Source organism: Hakea prostrata, chromosome 6, assembly GCF_041222555.1.
Source record: "Hakea prostrata isolate BN-2017 chromosome 6, UWA_Hpros_2, whole genome shotgun sequence".
NCBI classification, from domain to species: domain Eukaryota; kingdom Viridiplantae; phylum Streptophyta; class Magnoliopsida; order Proteales; family Proteaceae; genus Hakea; species Hakea prostrata.
The window spans coordinates 2,014,648-2,035,455 of NC_142605.1; the positions used below are offsets into that span (position 1 = coordinate 2,014,648).

At 38.9% G+C, this 20,808-nt stretch overlaps 1 non-coding gene across 1 annotated transcript; it reads left to right on the forward strand.

Annotated features, from left to right (window-relative positions):
• Positions 1-20,305: 20,305 nt before the first annotated feature.
• On the forward strand, positions 20,306-20,412 carry LOC149012095 (small nucleolar RNA R71). The gene has a single exon (XR_016174186.1). It is a non-coding gene; the product is annotated as a small nucleolar RNA R71 (small nucleolar RNA).
• The last annotated feature ends 396 nt before the right edge of the window (positions 20,413-20,808 follow it).

Below are 20,808 nucleotides of genomic sequence, written 5' to 3' on the forward strand. Positions count from 1 at the left end.
ATATCACATCATGCTATGTTTCTGCTATCATGTTATTTATGTTGTTATGGAATAACTTGCCTTGCTGAGTTCTCTTGAACTCACTCCTTTTGTACAAATATCTTTTGTTAGATTACCCTATAGGTATAGATGACTATGAAGGCCAATATGAGGAAGCGCAAGTTGAAGAAGGGTACTACACGCAAGGTGTTGGCAGTTATGAAGATCTCGGTGATGATCCCTCGAGTGATCATGCTATGTACCATGATTAGCCCTACCATGGAGTGGGAGTGTCCGAGCTTAATTTCTGAAGTCTATGTCTATGAAGACGTTCTTTATAAAGTAGAATAAATTCTAGCTTAGTTTAATTATTTCTTCTATCTTTTCTTTTGGAACCGGTTGTAATCTTCTTTTGACTTTCAAACTACATTCCACTGTACTCGTGGAGTGAGATTCTTCCTCACTCTACATTTTAATCATATATATATATATATATTGGTATCATTTCCACACTCTAATGTAATTTCGTTACTTTAGTTTGATCTATTAATTAATATTGATAACCTTGATTTAGTCTTGTTATTGATTATATTATTGTGAATGTGGGAGGTTGATTTCCTCGATACTGATCTTTGGGGCTGTGGATCACACAATCGGGTATGCCAGGTAGGGTACCGGCTGGGTGGATGTGACAAAAGATATCTCACAATCATCCCACAAAAACCCAATCTATCAAATGGGTTCAAACCCATCGTTCTTAACCTAGTTTCCACGAAAAGTCAATATTTCGCCACTGATTCGAAGTCGAATCGAAACAAAACTTTGAGAATGTCTAATCGACAGCAATAAAGGTACCATCAATTTGACCCAATTCATTCTAAATAAGAAAGGCCTAAATTTGGCTCTCGCGAGTGACCGCAGGCGTCTCAGAGAACCAAAACGTGAAATTGTTTGCAATGATTCGCACAAACTACTCACAAACTATAGGGAAGCATAAATACAACTATTTATGAGCTTTCAATATACCTAATATGCTTTAACTACCAAAATCCCACATTCAAAGTGAAGAACCCCACAAACCTATGTTTAAAGAAGAGGGTTTGAAGTATTCTTACCTTTTTCAATGTTCTCGCGACGATCCGGGTCACAAAGTACCTTTGGATGGATGGGATCTACTCTTCTCCTTGGCTTCTCCTCTTCCCCAAGCCTTAGCCCCACTCTAGCATTAGAAAATGCGTTTAGAGATGAGTTGCAACATAAAATAGGGTTTTAAAACCCAAAATCCAGATTTTGCCACGTCACTGGGGAGGGGCTGGCGGTTGAGTCACCCAACTGACCACTCAACCGGTCCATGCTTGGACGCCCATCCAGGGTCTAATTTTGGAGATTTTTGTCTTGAGAGAAAGGTCTTTCGATTATCTAAGTTTGGATATATTTACCTCGTCAATCGGACTCTTCATCGTCGGTCTACGGACGTGCCAAAATCTACTTTTAATGCCGTCGTGATTGACCTTCTCTCTCCTCTTAAACTCTAGGAGAGATGTCGAGTTATCACTAGGGTCATCCACCATCATTGGGTCCACTTCTGAACCTTTGGGCTCTACTCGAATGGCCCACAGTTGTTGCAGACTCAAGGCCCGGGTTTGTGGTCCTAAAACTATGGGTTTAATGGTTAGAAATCTGGGGGATTCCATAGATACTCTTAGATAGAAGGGGTTGATTATAGTGAGGTATTTTCATCTATTGCAAAATCAAATTCCATAAGACTTGTTCTATCTGTAGCAACTGCATATGTGAAATCCCTCGGATTTCTAACCCGTTAACCCATAATTTCAAGACAGCAAACCCGGGCCTCAAGTTGGCGACAACTGTGGGAAATTCGAGTCGAGCCTGAAGGTTTGGAAGTAGATCCAATGATTGTGGATGACCCTTGTGATGACTCGACAACTCTCCCAGAGTTTAAAAGAAGAGAGAAGATTAATCACGATGGTGTTAAAGGGCAATTTTGGCAAGTCCGTAGATCGGCAATGGAGAGCCCGATTGACGACGTTAGGTATCCAAATGAAGATCATCGAAAGCCTTTCCAACAAACCAAAAATCACCGCAATCGGAGTTTGGATGGGGGTCCAACTTGGACCGGTTGGTTGGACCGATCGACCACCCAAACCCCCATCCCTTTTCGAGCTCCGGGACAGAATAAGGATTTTGGGTTTTTAAACCCTATTTTATGTTTTAACTCACCTTTAAACTCATTTTTTTAATGCTAGAACGAGGTTGAGGCTTTGGGAAGAGGAGAAACCAAGGAGAAGAGTGAATCTCATCCAATCGAAGATGCTTTGTGACTCGGATCTTTGCAGGAACGTTAAGAAAGGTTAGAATTCTTAAACTGTTCTCTTAGATAGTTTTGTGGGAGCTTCTCTTCTCTCTAATGGTGAGATTGTGGTAGTGGGAGCATGTTAGGTTTATTGGTTTCTCTTGATTTCTTGTTTTGAGGTTGCTCTTTTGTATAAGTGATAATGGTACGAATCCTTGCGAAAGATTTCACATTTTGACTCTCTGAGACACTCACGGACGATTTAGGAGAGCCAATTGGAGGTACCCTTAGGATCCTTTTTCTGCCAATTAGACTTTCCAAAGTTTCGTTTCGATTCGACCTCGAATCGGTGGTGAAATAGTGACCATTTACGATTGAGGTTGATAACTACCTTTTTTAAACCTAGTTTTTAGATTGGGTTTTGTGGGAAGATTTTTGAGATATCCCTCGAACCCCAAATTGACTCTAATTTATGACTATTAATTCTCTTGCATGAATAGGTTTATTTACCTTTTAGTCACCAACTTGCGAGAGTGAATTTTGGGCTTTAAAGAAAAGAATCAAGTGAAAGGTGAGGAATGACTAACCATGTTTTATATAATTAATTGTTGGTATTTTAAATTCTATTGTTGATAGAATTTTTTGTAAATTTCTATCTACCATGATATGCTTGTGTGCGACTTTGAGCGAATGGAAGGTAGGATTTATTGTTTCAGTATTTCTCTTTGCTTTTGAATCCTCGATTATTGATATGAAGATGGTATGGCAATGTATGAAATGAAAGAGGAAGGATGATATTATTCTCCTTACCTTGTATTATCAACTAGAGTTGTGGGTTCTCCCATTACCCTAGTGACCTTATGTGGTTGAATTTAGACCCAAATTACATGATTGATAGGTGTTTAGATGTGTTAGGCTAGGAATCTCTATGAGTACTACTACCCTTCTGGTAGGGGTATTGAAGCCGGTTAACCCGTGATGCTAGTGGCTGAGTCATGGATGTTGAATAGGCCCACTAACATCATAAAGAGGTAGGGTTACATATAATAGATAAGGGCTCCTGGGTGCTCAAGATTGGTAACCAACCCGTGAGAGGACATGGAGAGCATCATGTCCATTATATGTGGATGACTGCTGGATTAAGGAATGGGGTCCAACAGATGCCTACCGTTGAGGATTCCATTCATAGGTGGGAAGGTATTGAACCAAAAGGACACTAGGCATGAGGGGAGATATCCAGACCATATGTAGTACAAGACCGTATAATCTTGCACCGGGATTAAGATTATCGTTGACACGCGCCAAATCACATACCTAATGGTGATGTGAGAGAGTGATGACCTATACTCCAACCACGGTTCGATAGGAATTTACCCAACAACCACAGAGAACCCAATAGACGTCTCTTGTTGAGGGAGAGTGACTGAGACCACCCATAGGAGATTGGTGTTTACATATAATGTGTCTACCTTAGAGACTACATGATAGAGTTAGGAACATCATATCATCATCATGCATTTGTCTATTTATATTACAATTATAGGGTTGTCTTATGAATTAATGTGGAAATGAGATGAATGTGTGACAGGGATGTTAGTTAACCTCAATGATTTTTGTCAATTCATTCCTTTATTTTGTGTATGTTTCTTAGATTTTCCTACAGATTATGCAACCCCTTTTCAAGTGGAGGATTCGTTGCAAGGAAGCTTTTTGGAAAGTACAAATGAGGAGGAGGTGGAAGCATGAAGCTACATGTCATGCCTCGACTACTCCTACGGAGCCGACTTTTATTGGTAAAGACCTTTTGTCACATCCATACTATTTTGTCACATCCACCTAGCCAGTACCCTATTTGGAATACCCAAGTGTGTGATCCATCGCCCCGAAGATCAAGTTTAGGAATGATCATATCCACTTAGCACAATAATATAATAAAAGCAAGAACAAATCATTGTATTCAAGAAATTTAATAATAGAAGTCAAGAAAGGATCTCAGAAGGATCACAAAAGAATATAAGAGTGCAGATAACAAGATACCAATCAAAAAATAACAGTAGAGTATAGCGGAAATATACTCCACAAACAAAGTGGAAGGTAGATCAGAAATCTACAGCAAGTTCTATGCTATCACAACTGAAGGAAAAGGAAAGGAAATTAAGAGTCATTCTAATACTAAACAAAATAATAAAGCTTCAAGATCCGGCTAATTCCGATGCGCTCCATCATCACACGAGTATGCTTCACTGCATTGCTCGTAGTCACCAACATCTTGGAAACCCAACAAGTCACCCACCGAGGCTTCATAGTTTTGGTTCTCAAAGTCATTGGTACTTGCAATAACATCTAAAAACATGTTCCCTGGAGGGTAAGCTCAAAAAGAACTTAGCAAGTAATCCAATCACAATAAACATCTTCACACACAATCAAAGGCAAATATAAATGCAATGATATGAAACAATATATGCAAGTATGCTTCTAACTCTATATATGTATGCTAGTCTCTATTGGTAGACACACTTTAAGTCATAGCACCATACTCCTCTGGGTGAGTCTCAAATCACTCTCCCTCAGCCTTCCCTGCATCTTGGGTTCTCCGTTTGGTAAATGGGTCTTGAAACCTTCTCGAAAATCCTTGGCTAGGGTTTAGGTCAACACTCTCTCACATCACCATTTGGCCTGAGTATTGGCGTATACAGGGATAATCTTAGCCCAATGCAAGTCATCTACTGAGTCACATCTACTTAGGGTTAGATATGTCCATTCTTCGCTTCCCGCAATCCTTTCCGGTACCTTTCCCACTAAAGTCACCGTCTCCTTCCTGGCTAAGTAGACTCTTAACCCTATTGTTATCCACATAGTAAACAGGAAGCTCTCATGTCTTCTCATGCTTCCCGCGATCTCGAGCGCCCACGAGCCTAAGTCTACCACATGCAACCCTACCAATGAATGGCCCCCACAATGTGATTCATGTTGTCACATCCACCCAGCCGTTACCCTACCTGGCATACCCGGGTTTGTGATCCACAGTCCAAGGATCAAGCATCGAGGGACCATGCCTCCCACATACGCGATAACACAATCATGAACAATGATAATCAAGGTAAAAGCAATAAATAACAAATATCATGAATAAGATACGAACAGATAATCAAAGTGCGGAAATAAATGATACCAAGTGTATAAGTATAATCAAAAGAAAGAGAAAATGAGTGGAAGTCACTCTCTCAGTGGCAGCAGAAAAGTAGTAAAAATCAAGTTAAGTTACAATCCAACATCTAAAGAGTAACTCAGTGAAAGTTAATTACATATCCTAGTGTTTAACAAAAATCCAGGGGGTGGGGGACTAGACTAGGGTTTCTTCTACTCTAATAAGCACATCCTCATAAGTGTGGACGAAGAAAGCCCAACACGGCCGCTCCCTCACCACAGAGGGGCTAACCTTGGTACGCAGTGTAATCCTCCTCGGCACCATAACCCTGATCTTCATAGTAGCTACCACCCGGAGGGTAGTATGTGGAATCATAGTCCGTCTTGTAGGTTGCACCATCGGAGTCTTCAACACCTGCGGGATAATCTAACAAACATTTGTACAACAGGAATGAGTTCAAAAGAACTCAGCAAGGCAGTTATTCTATAATTCATAACCATATAAGTACAAATCATAACATGATGCAATATGATATGAAACACATGATGCAAGTATGATTCTAACTCTATGAATGCCGGTCTCTAGGGTAGACATGCTTTAAGTCATAGCACCATACTTCTTTAGGTAAGTCTCAGTCACTCAATACCGGGGGGAATTGGGTCCTACATCCCTCTCGGACAATCCATGGCTGGGGTTTCGGTCACCGCTCTCTCACATCACCATTTGGTCTAAGTATTGGCGCATGTCAAGGTAAAACCTAGCCCAATGCAAGTCATCTACTCAGTTGTATCAAGTCAGATCCAGATACTTCCATTTCTCCCATCCCGGGATCCTTTCCGGTATCCTTTTGTTGCTTGTGTATCAAGATGTTACGCAAGTGCACGTGTCGCAATCAAGTAATAAATGATAAGTAGAGTATCGATCCCATGGAGAATTCTATCATTAACTTTCAATGTAAAAGTAAAATTGATTTAAACGAGATTAACAAGGTTGATTTGTCATTGACTAACTAAATAACCAAATGACAGGTAATAAAACTAAGGAACTAAAATGGAGATTAAGCAATAGAGGGAACTTAGTGAGTGAAAAGAATGTTGGGAATCAAGTTTCCCCTCCCTTGAATTTTAAAATGCAAATTCTAAAGTAATATTACAACCCCAACATATATCAAGAACTTGGAATGAATGGCAATATGGTATTTTTCAATACACATAAGCTAGCATCCTAAATCAACATCTGCATATTCCTATGAAGAATTGAAATATGAATGCCATTTAAACCCAATCCCAATCATGGCCATGTGAGGTAAATGGATATTCCTACCCAACCTACTAATTAACACAAACTAATTAAAGATTATGCTAACTCACACAATTCAACAAACATCTAGGCTGCATTAACTTTCCAGTTAACTAAATCATAGCATTCGTTCATGAAAGATCATTCAAGAACCGAAATCAATCAATATATATCATGCTGAATTCATTGACAAAAGGTTGTATTGTAGTAAGACTAAAGAACACATGATAAGTACATCTCAAAATTCAGATTTAGGTACTACTATCATCCCAACACAACACAAGTTTAGCCCATAACAGACATTAAAAACACAACAGTAGTTATAGTTAACATTAAGCTAGAAGATGAGAAAATAAGTTTATAAAAATGAAAAGAACTAAAGCTTCAATGCTTCCACAAGAGCTCCAACCTTCTTCTTGCTTCAGATCAATTTCTCCAGCAGCCTTCCCTAGCTTCCGTAATCAGTCTAGCTCTGGTTCTTCCTCTCCTTGCTTCAGCCGTGTCCTCTATTCCCCTTAGCCGTGTGTTGCAATCTTTTTTGCTCCCCTTTTGTCTCTCTTTCCTCTATAGATGTATTCAATCATTAGGGTAGAACCTGGCCGTGGGATTAGAACATGCCTCTTGAGATCAAGGGTTGAGAACCATCATGTATTTACAAGAATATTGTCCACTTAAGTTAGCCCTTTCTGGTCATTTCCATTTGAATTGGATCTAAGAATATTCTACTCCGTTGTTGTAGCAATGCTGCAGCAATTCTACAACAAAGTTAGAGGACAGGTTCTTCTTCTATTATGGATCTTCACCTACATTTTCAAGGGAAAGAGGATTAATCAAATTCATCCATTAATCTGAAGAAAAAATCATGTAAGAGTGACAATAATGACCTTCATAAGATGCAACATGTTAAGACTCAATAAAACAAAATCTAATTACTACTAACACTAAAACAAAGATAAAACTACTCCTAAATCAAGCCATCTCAAGTATAAAGTTATCAATCTTAACTTTATTTCATAGAGTTATCACATTCACACTAGAGTCACGGATATTACCCACCGGAATCACCAACCCTATTGGTCATCCACAAATAGTAGACGGGAAGCTCTCACGTCCTCTCACGGATATGACTCACTGATCTTCGAGCGCCCGTGAGCCCAAGTCTAGCTATTTGCAACCCTACCAATAAATGGCCCATTTCGGGTATCTGTAGGATGGTTTATGTCCTCTCACGAGTTGGTTACTGGTCTTGAGCACCCATCAAACCATACACTACCACGGGTCGTTCGGTCTCAATGCCCTTCCGATTCGGGTCTGACACGACAAGGACATCCTAGCCACACAACTAGACAATCCTATGTATGTCATCCAATAACCCGGGAAAGTGTTGATAGGCACCTTCAGAGAACATCCCATACTATTCCCTCTGATGCTCAAGGACAGAAGAGTCAGTAGGACACTCCCCGATCCCAAGTTATACCAAAGCAATCACATGCTCAAGTCCATCATACCATAAACAAATGATACGTCATCATAACAGAACTTAAGTCATAACATTGAAATGATTCATCATATATATAAGTAACAAGAATAACTAATCATTATAACAAGAGTATATGAAATCACAATACTACTGTTCTAAAACATGTATAGCAGTCCTATGATATTCAAAAGCAAATAAGAGACTATGTTCACTAACTTATGAACATCAAGACATAAGCACATAGCCTATGTAATTATGGCAATAACCATCCTTACCTTAAGTTGAGTTGATAATGATCCAAGAGTCACAAATGAATGATCCAATAATAGTGTTAAGACCCTAAACAAACATAAATGAAAGATTAGAGAAGAAATCGGGAAAATCGGAGGTCGAACGGGTCAAAACTTGGTGAAGTTGCAGTCAGCAACATCTTTGGTCGATGCTCTTGGTTGATTTCATCGACCAAAGAGGATCGACCAAGACAGTCTCGGGGCTGCATAGTGGATTTTGGGATTTTGGTCCGAAATCGGTCTTCCGGGGCTCGGATCGATCTGGAACTTGGAGGGATGCTTAAGAACAGTATAAGAACACTACTAATCAAGGAATTAACACAATCTAAAGGTCTAAATAGAAAGCCCCAAATTGGACTACTAAGTTCTATAGACATGAATCATAGCATGGATTGAAATCAATTGCATTTGCATTGGAAAGGCATGAATTGGCTAGGGGACTAATAGGAATTTGGTTAGAATCATATGCTAGTAATAAACATATACATAGCATACTATATACCTCAGTTTAGGACAAGAATGCATGAAGTTAAGAAGAGAATCAAAGGAATGCATATGCAAGGCTTGAAATGAGAGCATAGCATCAATGGACATGGGAGAGGATCATAGGTTAAGCAAGAGTGAACACTTGGAGTGATGGTTGCAAGGTTGCAGCATCAACTCCAAGGTTTCAACAGCAAGAAAAATGAATAGAAAAGAATAGAATAGAGAGTGGGAGTGATGAATCATACCTTGTAGTTGGTGATGGAGATAAAGAACAATGATTGACAATGATTTGGGTGGAATCTTCTTCACCAATGTCAAGGAGGAGCTTTGGGGAACCTTCTCCACGTTCTCAGGTGTGGTAATGATTAGAATAGGGCTCAAAACATGAGGCTAGCATAAATAGGGTAGGGAATGTTCCAAAGAATCATTAGCTTCGAGTTTGGGAAACTTTGGTCGATGCTCTTGGTTGATGGCATCGACCAAGGAGGATCAACCAAAGGCAGTTCAGCAGAAAAATCTAAAAATAGTTCAGCAACTTCGGATAGGGATTCAGAGGGCTATAAGGGTCAAATTGAGTGGGGTTTTCTTCTACAAGTCAATCAAGAAGTCTAGTTTCGGGAAATACCTTTGGATTGTGCACAGGAGTCCATTAGGTACTTCAACTAATTCACTCTTCTTCGATGCGCAGGTTCTCACTAAACACCGACAATGTACTCAAGTAAGGGGTATCATCGTCAATGTCCATGGGCTCAGACTTCGACTCAAAATTATCAATCAAAAGGGTCCACAAGTCTCTTCTACCACCGCTTCGGGTCTTCGGACCTATAAACAACAATGGATCTCGATCAGGGTAAGGATAGGGCTAGATTTTACACATGTCCTCTCATGGGTTGGTTACCAGTCTTAAGCGCCCACAAATCCCCATTGCTGCCACGGGCCACTTGGTCTCAATTCCCCTTCTGATGGGGTCAAATATGATAAGGGTTTCCTAGCCAAATACTTTTAGACCAATCCTAGATATGTCACCCAATAGTTAGGGAAAGCGCCAAGGGGCACCATAGGAAAGCGTCCCATACCACCTCCACTGGTGTCCAAAGACAGAAACGCCGAAAGGTAATTCCCCATTCCACAACTACAACCTAGGGATTCACATCACATCATGCATTCATACATATCAGAATCAAGTCCAAATCACATTCAACATCATTTATGATTCATTCCAATATGTAAATCACAATATAAGTAACCTATAGTAATTGCAGAAGTAATGTAATGTAAAGAAAGTAAAACAACAGTAGTTAAATCACGCATTTGAATCATATCATAACAAGGTATGTAAATATGCATATTGTTAGTGGAGTACTCCCCTCATATTCGACTTCGTAAATTTCGAGAAAGAGATCAATGGGCAAGTCCAAGATCACCAAAATAACCCTAAATAAACATGTATTGAACATAAGGAACAAACCCTAACGATTGGAGACAAAACGGAAGCAAAACAAAGCAAAAATGTGGTCACTAATTGTGTGGGTTGATTGGTTGGCAGCTTGGCCCAGTCGACCAACCAGTTGACCCAAGGAACAATACGGGGCAGAAAACCCTAAATCGGTCATAACTTCTTCGTTTAAAGTCCGATTGTTCCGAAATTCGAAGGGAGAGTTCCCCAAAAACATACTAAGACTATCTAAAAAGGTCTAAGCATCAAATATGGTCAAAAAGATCGAATCCTAATTGAACCATGAAATTAGGGTTTTACCGCAGACAATCCGTGTATCCCACGGAGAGACTAGAGAGAATGGGGATTCACTCTAGGGAAAGAGAGAATAGTATTTCAAAATCAAGGAAAGGAATTGGGTAGGGTCTAACACTGAGAGAAAACAAGGTTTTCAATTGGATACCCTTTCCTGAAGGTTACCCTAAAATTTCCTTAAAAAAAAAAAAAAAACCTAGGGTAGATTCACAAAGTAGAAAGGGAAAAGGAATTCACCCACAAATTATGGGGAACAAATAAAAATAAGTCTTTTGTAGGAATAAAAAAAAGAGTAAATCTAACATGCTTTGAAATCAGAAACAATTAGAAGGGTTAACAAATCATGAAGATCACACTTTATTTCCCTTTAAAATCATCATGTGGAGAATTGACAAAGTTATAGAGTGTATGGAGATCCACTCTAGAACAACATGGATAGAAGGATCAGTCATGGGAATGACTTAAGATCACCCTCCTATCAAAGGGAAAAGGCACTGGAAGGAATAGGAGAGAGAATAGATGTTGCTTGTGTACCAAGATGTTACGCAAGGCACACCCAAACAAAAAAAAAAAAAAAAACCAGAAGGAATAGGAGAGAGAATAGATGTTGCATTGTGTGGTACAACCAACGTAACTAAGACGGGGGGGCAGGGCTGTGAGTGCAAGAGTGTTGGGCAAGTCATTTCCCCCATTAAAAAAAAACCCAATCATGTCAGCCGGAATGAAATGGCACAAAGGTATTTTCCAATACACATATGCTTAGAATTCTTATTCAACATTTGCATATTCCTATGAAGAGATGAAATACAAATGCAGTTTAAACCCAATCCCAATCATGGAAATGTGAGGTAATTGAGTATTCCTATCCAACCTACTAATTAACACAATCTAATTAAAGATTAAGCTAACTCACACAATTCAGCAAGCATCTAGACTCCATTAACTTTCCAGTTAACTAAATCATAACAATCGTTCATGAAAGATCAATCAAGAACCAAAATTAATCAATATATAAATGCTAAATTCATTGACAATAAATTGTATTGCAACAAAACTAAAGAACACATGATAGTTACATCTCAAAATTCAGGTTTAGGTACTATTATCATCCCAACACAACACAAGTTTAGCCCATAACAAAAATCAAATACAAAGAGATAGATATAGTTATCATTAAGCTAGAAGATAAGAAGATAGAGTTATAAAATTGAAAAGAAACTAAGAGCTTCAATGCTTCCACAAGAGCTCCAGCCTTCTTCTCCAGCATATAGTCTTCTTCAGCAACTCTCCCACGAGTTCAGCTCCAGCCCTCTCCTCCTCCTCCGTTCTCTTCCTTTTCTCCTCTTTATTCCCTTCTTTTCCCCCAAAGTCCTAGGTTAAAAGTGGCTTGTAGGATTAGAACATTTTCTTTTGATATCAACAACTGAGATCTTTCATGGAATGACAAGAAGAAAGTCCATTAAGTTAGCCCTTTTTAGTCATTTCATTTTATGATGCTACGTGTGTCCAATCTAGGAGTATTTTGCGCTGGATGCTGCAGCATCCTTTACACAAAAGTTATGGTTCTTCACCTACAATGCCAAGAGAAAGAGGGCTGATCAAAATAATCCATTAATTGAAGAGAAATTCATGCAAGAATGACATAAAGGACCTTTACAAGATGCAACATGTTAAGACTTAATAAAACAACATCTAATGACTACTAACACTAAAACAAAGATAAAAATACTCCTAAATCAAGCCATCTCAAGTATACAGTTACCAATCTTAACTCTATTTCATAGAGTTATCACACCCCCAAACTTAAGACATTGCTTGACCTCGAGCAATAAAGAAAAATGAAAACACCAACTAACTACTAATGAAAGCATTAAGAGAACAAAAGAAAAGAAAAGCAAATAACCTGGCTTAATCATGCAATAGGATGGGTGTTAGACAGAAGTTGCCTCTTAATCTTTTTCTAATTTTTCAGATCCAACACGTCTGGCCAATAACACTTAGATGCCATACTTTACTCATAAGGATGCCCTCAAGTGTGTGTGTGAAAGTTAAGAATCTTGCCCCATATTACCCTAGTTGTGAAACCCGACCCTAACCTTAACCCGAATACTCTTTGACTGTAGGTCCGAAGACCCGAAGTAACAGTGAAAGTCAACTATGGGCCATATTGTAGAAGACATAGTGTTCGACTCCGAACCTATGGAGATTGAAGATGATGCTCATACTTGAAGACATTGTTGGATATAGAGAAGAGACTACGCCTTGATGAAGAGAAGATTAGTTGATGACCTTAGAGCTTGGTGGGATATGATTTAAAGCCATTTTTTCCATGCTAGGTATGTTAAAGTATATGTGTTTAATGTTTCGTTTGATTTCGAGTAGTGGAAGACCCTCAAATCCCTGTCTTTGGATTTGCTGTCTGCCTGGGTCGACTGCTTGGGTCGACTGGGCCAGGCTACCCAGCCAATCGACCTAGAGATGCTGAACTTGAGCAGAATCTTCTGTTTAGGTTATGTTGCTATATATACCCCATGACTTCGTGATTTTAGTATCCCTAGCCTCCAAAGCACTTAGAGAATGAAGGGAAACCATCTCCAAGCCTCCAAAAGTGTAGAAGAAGATCTAACCTTGCAAACTTGCAAGTTCTCTCTCTTGTTCTTCAATCAAAGGTTAGTATTCAATCTTTTGTGTTCTTGATTTATTCTTTCCATGATCACTCTCATCTTTGAACTGAGATTATGATGAAAATGCTGCAACCTTGTAGTCATATCTTTACAATCTCTTTTCATTCTCTTATGCCAAGATCATCTCAGTCATTCTTAACATGATTTTTATGATTTTCTTCTTAAACTATGATCATATTCTTATTTCGATTTATTCTAGCATTATAGATGCTTCTCTATGATTAATCATACCTCTGATCTACTGTGTTCTTGTACTAGAATGAGATCTTATCATCTCTAGTTCATCTCTTTCATTCATAGCATGTTTCCAATGAAAACCATGATTTTTACCAAAATAGAAACTATGATTTCAAATTAGTAAGTAATGGTTTTAATGGTTGTTTGATGTCTAAATTATGCTTTTTAGTCTTAGACTACTGTGTTAGACATTCTCTCCAAGTTTCGTCACATTTCGAATTGTGTAACATAGGTTTTGGATCAAGATTCTCTTTTTATTTTCGGATTTGCTCTTGGGCAGACTGCCTGGGTCGACTGGCTCAATCAACCCAGCCAATCAACCCGCAAGAATGGAATCTGATTTCTTTGTCCGATTCGATTTGATTGATGCTTATTCTTTTAGGACTACTTCCTAATGATTGTGTGATGCTACTCTAGGGTTTGTTTGCTAACTTTGGATTCATCCTCTTGTCCATCCGGAATATACTCGAATCTATTTAAGGTAAGGAAAGTTGTTACCATATTAACGTAGATTGCATAGATTTAGTTTCTAATTTGGGAACTACTTAGATTTGCTATTGTTATGTTAGTTTCTATTATGATATGAATGCTGCAAGTACATTAGGATCTTATTTCCTTATTTACTTTATGTACTTGATCATGTATGAATACTTATTCATGTATGTTTCTTATTTATTTGATCTTGTCTTATTATACTCTTTCATATGATGAGATATCTATCATGGATGATATGACTGAATTATGATTGTGATTGTTTATGTATGATTTGGGATTGGGGAATGTCCTTTTGACATTTCTGTCCTTGGACTTCATTGGGAGTAGTATGGGATATTTCCAATGTTGCCCTTTGACACTTTCCCGGATTATTGGTTGTCATACCTAGGACTTGTCTAGCAGTGTTTGGCTAGGTTATACCCCTGTTATATCAGACCCGATTCGGAAGGGTATTGAGACTGAACGACCCGTGGTAGCAATGGGGATTCATGGGTGCTCAAGACCAGTGAGTTATATTCATGAGGGGACATAAATCACATTGTGGGGGCCATTTATGAGTAGAGTTGTATATGGATAGACTTAGGCTCATGGGCGTTCAAGACCGGTAACCAACCCGTGAGAGGACATGAGAGCTTCCTGTTTACTATATGTGGATGACCTATAGGGTTGATGAGTCCGTATTTGAGAGAGTTGGATACGCTAACTCTAGTGTGAAGGATACTGGAAAGGATCCCGAGAGGGGAGGAATGGACGTATTCGGATCTGAGTTGATGTAACTAAGTAGAAGACTTGCATTGGGCTAGGCTTTACCCTGACATGCGCCAATACTTAGACCGAATGGTGATGTGAGAGAGAGGTGACTTAACCCCCAGCCATGGATTGTCCAAGATGGATGAAGGACCCTTTGCCAACCGAGGATGAGTGAATTGAGACCTTCCCAAAGAAGTATGGTGCTATAACTTAAAGCATGTTTGCCTATAGAGACCAGCATATATAGAGTTAGATTCATACATGCATTGTCTGTCTCATATCATATCACATTATCTTTGTTTATGTTACTATGTTATTTATGCTATTATGGAATAATTTGCCTTGCTGAGTTTCTTTTGAAACTCACTCCTTTTTGTACAACATCTTTTGTTAGATTATTCTACAGGTCTTGATGGCTATGAAGCGCAATATGAGGAAGCGCAAGATGAAGAAGCGTACCATACGCAAGGTGTTGGCGACTATGAAGATTACTTTGAGGATTCCTTGAGTGGTCTCACTGGCTACCAAGATTAGCTCTACTGTGGAGTGGGAGCGTCTGAGCGTAATTGATGAAGTCTATGTTTATGAAGACGTTCTTTATAAAGTAGAAAAGACTCTAGCTTAGTTAGATTATATCTTTCTTTCTTGTCTTTAGAATTAGTTGTAATCTCCTTTGATTTTCGAACTACATTCCGCTGTACTCGTGGAGTGAGATTCCGCCTAACTCTATATTTGATTTTATATATCTATTGGTATCTTTTCTGCCACTCGATGATTATCCCGTTACTTTACTTTGATTCATTTGAATAATATTGTTAACCTTGATTTAGTCTTGTTCTTGATTATATTATTGTGAATGTGGGAGGTTGATTTCACTAACTACTGGATCTTGTGGACTGTGGATCACACACTTGGGTATGCCAGATAGGGTACCGGCTGGGTGGATGTGACACTAGTCCAGCTGAATCATGGTCCTCAAGTTTAGTTCGTTGATCTCATATGTTGACCAAATGATTACCTCTCCACTAATTAGGGACCCATATCTATTTACACCCCAAAAACTTGTTTCACACTATTTTGAGCATTTGACCCCCAAACTTATTCTTTATGAACCAATTTTTTTTTTCTTCTATATATGCTGCTATTGTCATCCTGCCTTTTTACACGAATATCACGCATTTGTGATGAAGATACCCAGTTACTCAACAATATCACAATCAATAGTGCCTTTGCATGCTCATATTCCGGGCCACTGTTGACGTAAAAAATACACATGGGTTACATGCATAGTCCTGGTTACTAGGCAGCCCAAATTAGCGGAGCATTATTCTTTCTTTCTTTCTCTCATCTTTTTTTTAATTTATTTATTTTTAAATATGCTCATATTCCAGGCCCTATTGACGTAAAAAATACACATGGGTTACATGCATATTTCTGGTTACTAGGCAACCTAAATCAGCGGAGCATTATTCTTGTGGGGGAAGGGAAGGGGTCAAATCTCAGCCAACTTACAATGCACAAAAATTCTTGGAAACACCCAAATGGGGACCCCTAATGTGTAAGTCTCAAGGCTCTCATTCAACCAATTCTAAAATCCTAAACTTTCACATTGGTTCAATTGTTCTCAGGTTCTCCAGAGCTTGAAACCTCACTTGATGTTCAATGATATGACACCACAAAAATGAGTAAATGCAGACATCATAACAATATAGCAGACTTGTGCTAAGATCTCCAACAAAATCAGATTAAGAAGCACTAACATTCTCATTAACTAACAACCATCCAAATTAAATGACAACCCAGATTGACTACACAAAACATTTACCCAAAACATCTATTAATATTGTTTTCAGCATCAAACAGGAAAAATATAGCAGAATAGAATGACCCAACAATAAACAAAATCCTAACTCTAAAATGCTGGACAACAACTCACAAATTAGCAACTAGAACAACATATGCAACATTTAAAGTAAACCACAAAAGAAAGTTAAAGAAAATTAAGCAACTAAGAACATCTATAAAATAATGATGACAAGATGACACATGCAATGATTGGAACAGGGCAAAGCTTACCCCCAAACTTAAAATAAGCAGTGTCCTCACAGCGAGAAAATAATGGAAAAACAAGGAAGAAGAAAGAGTAGAATAGGACTTCCCTGAACCAGTGACATATTGGCTGCATCATTTGGATTGGTGTCTGCTGTGTTGTAGCTAGGCTAGATTGCAACTCGAGCAACCCTAATATGTAAAAACAACCTGGAATGGAAGATCGTTCCAGCAAGGATGAACCACAGAGAAAGAAATCGAAATGGGAATGTGGGAGGAATTTAGGGGTTTGGTTAGGTAGGCAGTTATGTGAAGAAGGCAGCACAAGGGTGGGCGAAGGTGGGTAACGATGCAAATGGAGGTAGAATTGAGGTTGAGAGCAGATGATGGAGGAAGAAATGCAGAGGAATCGCAGTGGAGAACTCGAAGGTTCCGTTAGGTTTTGGTTTTTTGGTGGGTTTTGGTTTTGAAAAAGATGGGTTTAATGGGTTTGGGTCAGTATTGGTTTAAGATGGTTGAAAAATGGGTTTGAGTCACTATGGGTCAGCAATGGTTTGAGATGGTTTTAGAGGTATGGGAATTATGGGTTGGTTGGGTTTGAGGTTAAACCAAGTCGGGTTAATGGTTTTATCCTTGTTGCGGTGCTATAGCAATTGCTGCAGCAACGAACACAAAATGCTATTTGTAACAGAGAATGCATGACCCGTAGCTAGCTGAAAAAACTTTGTTGTGGCGTTGCTGCAGCAATGCTGTGACAACAAACACAAAACACAATTTGTAGCAGAGGATGCGAAACCCATAGCTATTGAACAAAACTTATTGCAGCAAAGCTGTGACAAAGATAGTGAATTCTCCTGGGTACTGACACATGCTCTGTTCAACAGTTGGGTTTACTGCCCAATTTGGCAAAACAACCACTCAATCTCTTTATTTTCCCCACACTCCCTGCACATAAAAAATATATGTCATCAAGTCATCTTCTAATTTTATTATCAAGAGAAGATTAACAAAATTGGAAACTACCCACTAACTTTATTAAACAACTACTTAACTAATGACCAAAAACATAACTAAAAACAATTAAATTGGGTTCCCTCCCTTTTTAGGCATCTTGAAGGATGATTGAAGATTTGTCACGCTCCAATGGTGCACCCCAATAATGTTGGATTCACTGCATGCTCTAGTTCCCAAGGACATTTAATGATGTCTCCTTGCGCACCTTCCATAATTGGACTCAAACTCCTTTACTGCTTCACATACCTGTTGCAACATTTCTCCAACCAAATTTTAAGCTTGTACAATGAAGGGTTGATCCCTTTGATCTCTATTATATTCCATCCCAATGCTCTTCTACACTTCTTCAGCACTTCAAATAGCATATCTTCCTGCTCCTTTGTTAGCAATGCTAAAACAATAACATGGAGTGTCATGGATGCATCCAAATAGGCATACTGAAGGTGTTTTGAAAGAGGTGTGAACTCTAACACAGGTGGCTCTTCAACTGATGGTTTAGGGGGTTTACTTTCACATTTAGCTAACCCAAGAGGCTCGAATGCACTCCCTCTAAATGCCTTAGTTGGTCTTGGCTCTAACCAAGCCATATATCTACTTGCTTCATCATCCACTTGTTCAATTTTTATTGCTAATGAAAGCTCTATTGGGTTTTTAATACACTCTTTCTCCAACTCTTCTAAAACCAGCTCTTCAATGAATCCACAACAAAGCACTCTTCTATTGCATATGGAGATCTCATTGTCTTCAAAACATTGAATGTGACTTGTTCTTCATTAACCCTCATTGTCAATTCTCCTCTCTCTACATCAATTAATATTCTCCCAGTTGCTAAGAATGGCCTTTCTAGAATTATGGGCACATCTCTATCCGCTTCAAAGTCCAAAACAATGAAATCAGCTGGAAAGATAAATTTATCTACTTTTACCAAAACATTTTCAAATTTTCCTTCTGGGTAAGCAAGAGATCTATCAGCTAATTGTAAGGTCACTGTTGTTGGCCATGCTTCTTCAACTCCAAGCTTCTTGAAAATTGACATTGACATAAGGTTGATACTTGCTCCAAGATCACAAAGGGCTCTTCCAATGTAATTATCTCCAATAGCACAAGGAATGGTGAAACTTCCAGGATCTTTTAATTTTGGAGGAAACTTGTTCAGCAAGAAGGCACTACTCTCTTGTGTCATGGCCACTGTCTCAAACTCTCCGAATCTCTTTTTCTTTGAAAGGATGTCTTTCATGAATTTCACATAATTTGGCATTTGTTCAAGTGCTTCTACCAATGGTATATTGATGTGAAGCTGCATCAGAACATCTAAGAATTTCTTGAATTGATGGTTTTGCTGCTGCTTATGAAATCTTTGAGGAAAAGGAGGTGGTTTATAACTCTGTTTTGTTGAAGAACTCTGTTGCATTGGTGCTGTAACCATGGGTGTAGCACTATGTTTTGCAGAATCAGAGTGTTCCTTTTGAATAGCAACTGAATCTTCCTTCTCCCCTTCTTCTTGGATAGAAATAGGTCCCTTCTGTTGGCTAGACTTTGAATGAGGTGGCTCTAGAGGTTTTCTGCTCCTTAATGAAATAACTTTGCAATGCTCTTTGCTTTCATGCCTAGGATTTTCTGTATCACTTGGCAATGATCCTTGAGGTCGATTACTTAAAGCACTAGCCAACTGTCCTACTTGATTTTCCAGATTCCTCAATGAAGATGCTTGACTCCTAATAATTGCATCATTCTTTGCCATATACTCCTTCAATAGAAGCTCTATTGATGAAGAGGGTTCCATAGAATGAATCTTCACTTGCTATTGAGCACTTGGAAGCTGATGAGGTCGAGTTGGGATAGAAGATGGGCCTACATTCTGTCCTTGAGCATTCCAGGAGAAGTTAGGGTGCTGCATCCAACCAAGATTATAGGTGTTGGAATATGGGTTATTGGCATTGCTGAAATTACCAACATAGTAAGCAGATTCTGGGTTAGATGGACAATTATCAAAGACATGCTCCCCACCACAATATGTACACGAGACTGCTGTTTTTTGTTGAGTTTGTACAACTGCAGCCAAGTTTACAGATTTTAGCACACTAGTTAGGGATGACATTTGTGCAGTTAAAGCTGTCACTGCATCCAACTCATAAATCCCTGCCACTCTCTTATTTGCAGAACCTCTTTCAGCTGGCCATTGATAGTTGTTGTTGGCCATTCTCTCTAAAATCTCATAAGCTTCATTGTAAGACTTTTCCAATATAGCCCCATTTGCTGATGCATCCACTATGGACCGAGTTTGTCCACTTAAGCCATTGTAGAAAGTCTCCATTTGAATCCAATGAGGACTGCCATGATGAGGACATTTACGCAAGAGCTCCTTAAATCTTTCCCATGCCTCATGCAAAGATTCACTATCCATTTGTTGAAAACCAGTGATATCATTTCTGAGTTTGGCATTCTTTGTTGGAGGGAAGTACTTCATCAAGAACTTCTCTACTAAATCATTCAATATGGCTACTAATTGTGGAGGTAAGGAGTTCAACCATGCTCTTGCTCTATCCCGCAATGAGTAAGGGAATAGCTTCAATCTCAAGGCCTCTTCAATTGCTCCAGGTATCTTGAAAGAATCACTTACTTCCATGAAGAGTCTAAGATGGAGATGAGGATCTTCTGTTGGCATCCCACTGAACTGTCCTACAATTTGAAGCATTTGGAACATCACAGGCTTAAGTTCAAAATGTAATGCTTGGATTTCTGGACTTACTATACTTGGATTCAGCTCATGCAACATTGGGACAACATATGCTCTAATGGCCCTATCTCTATCATCATCCTCAGCTGCCATATT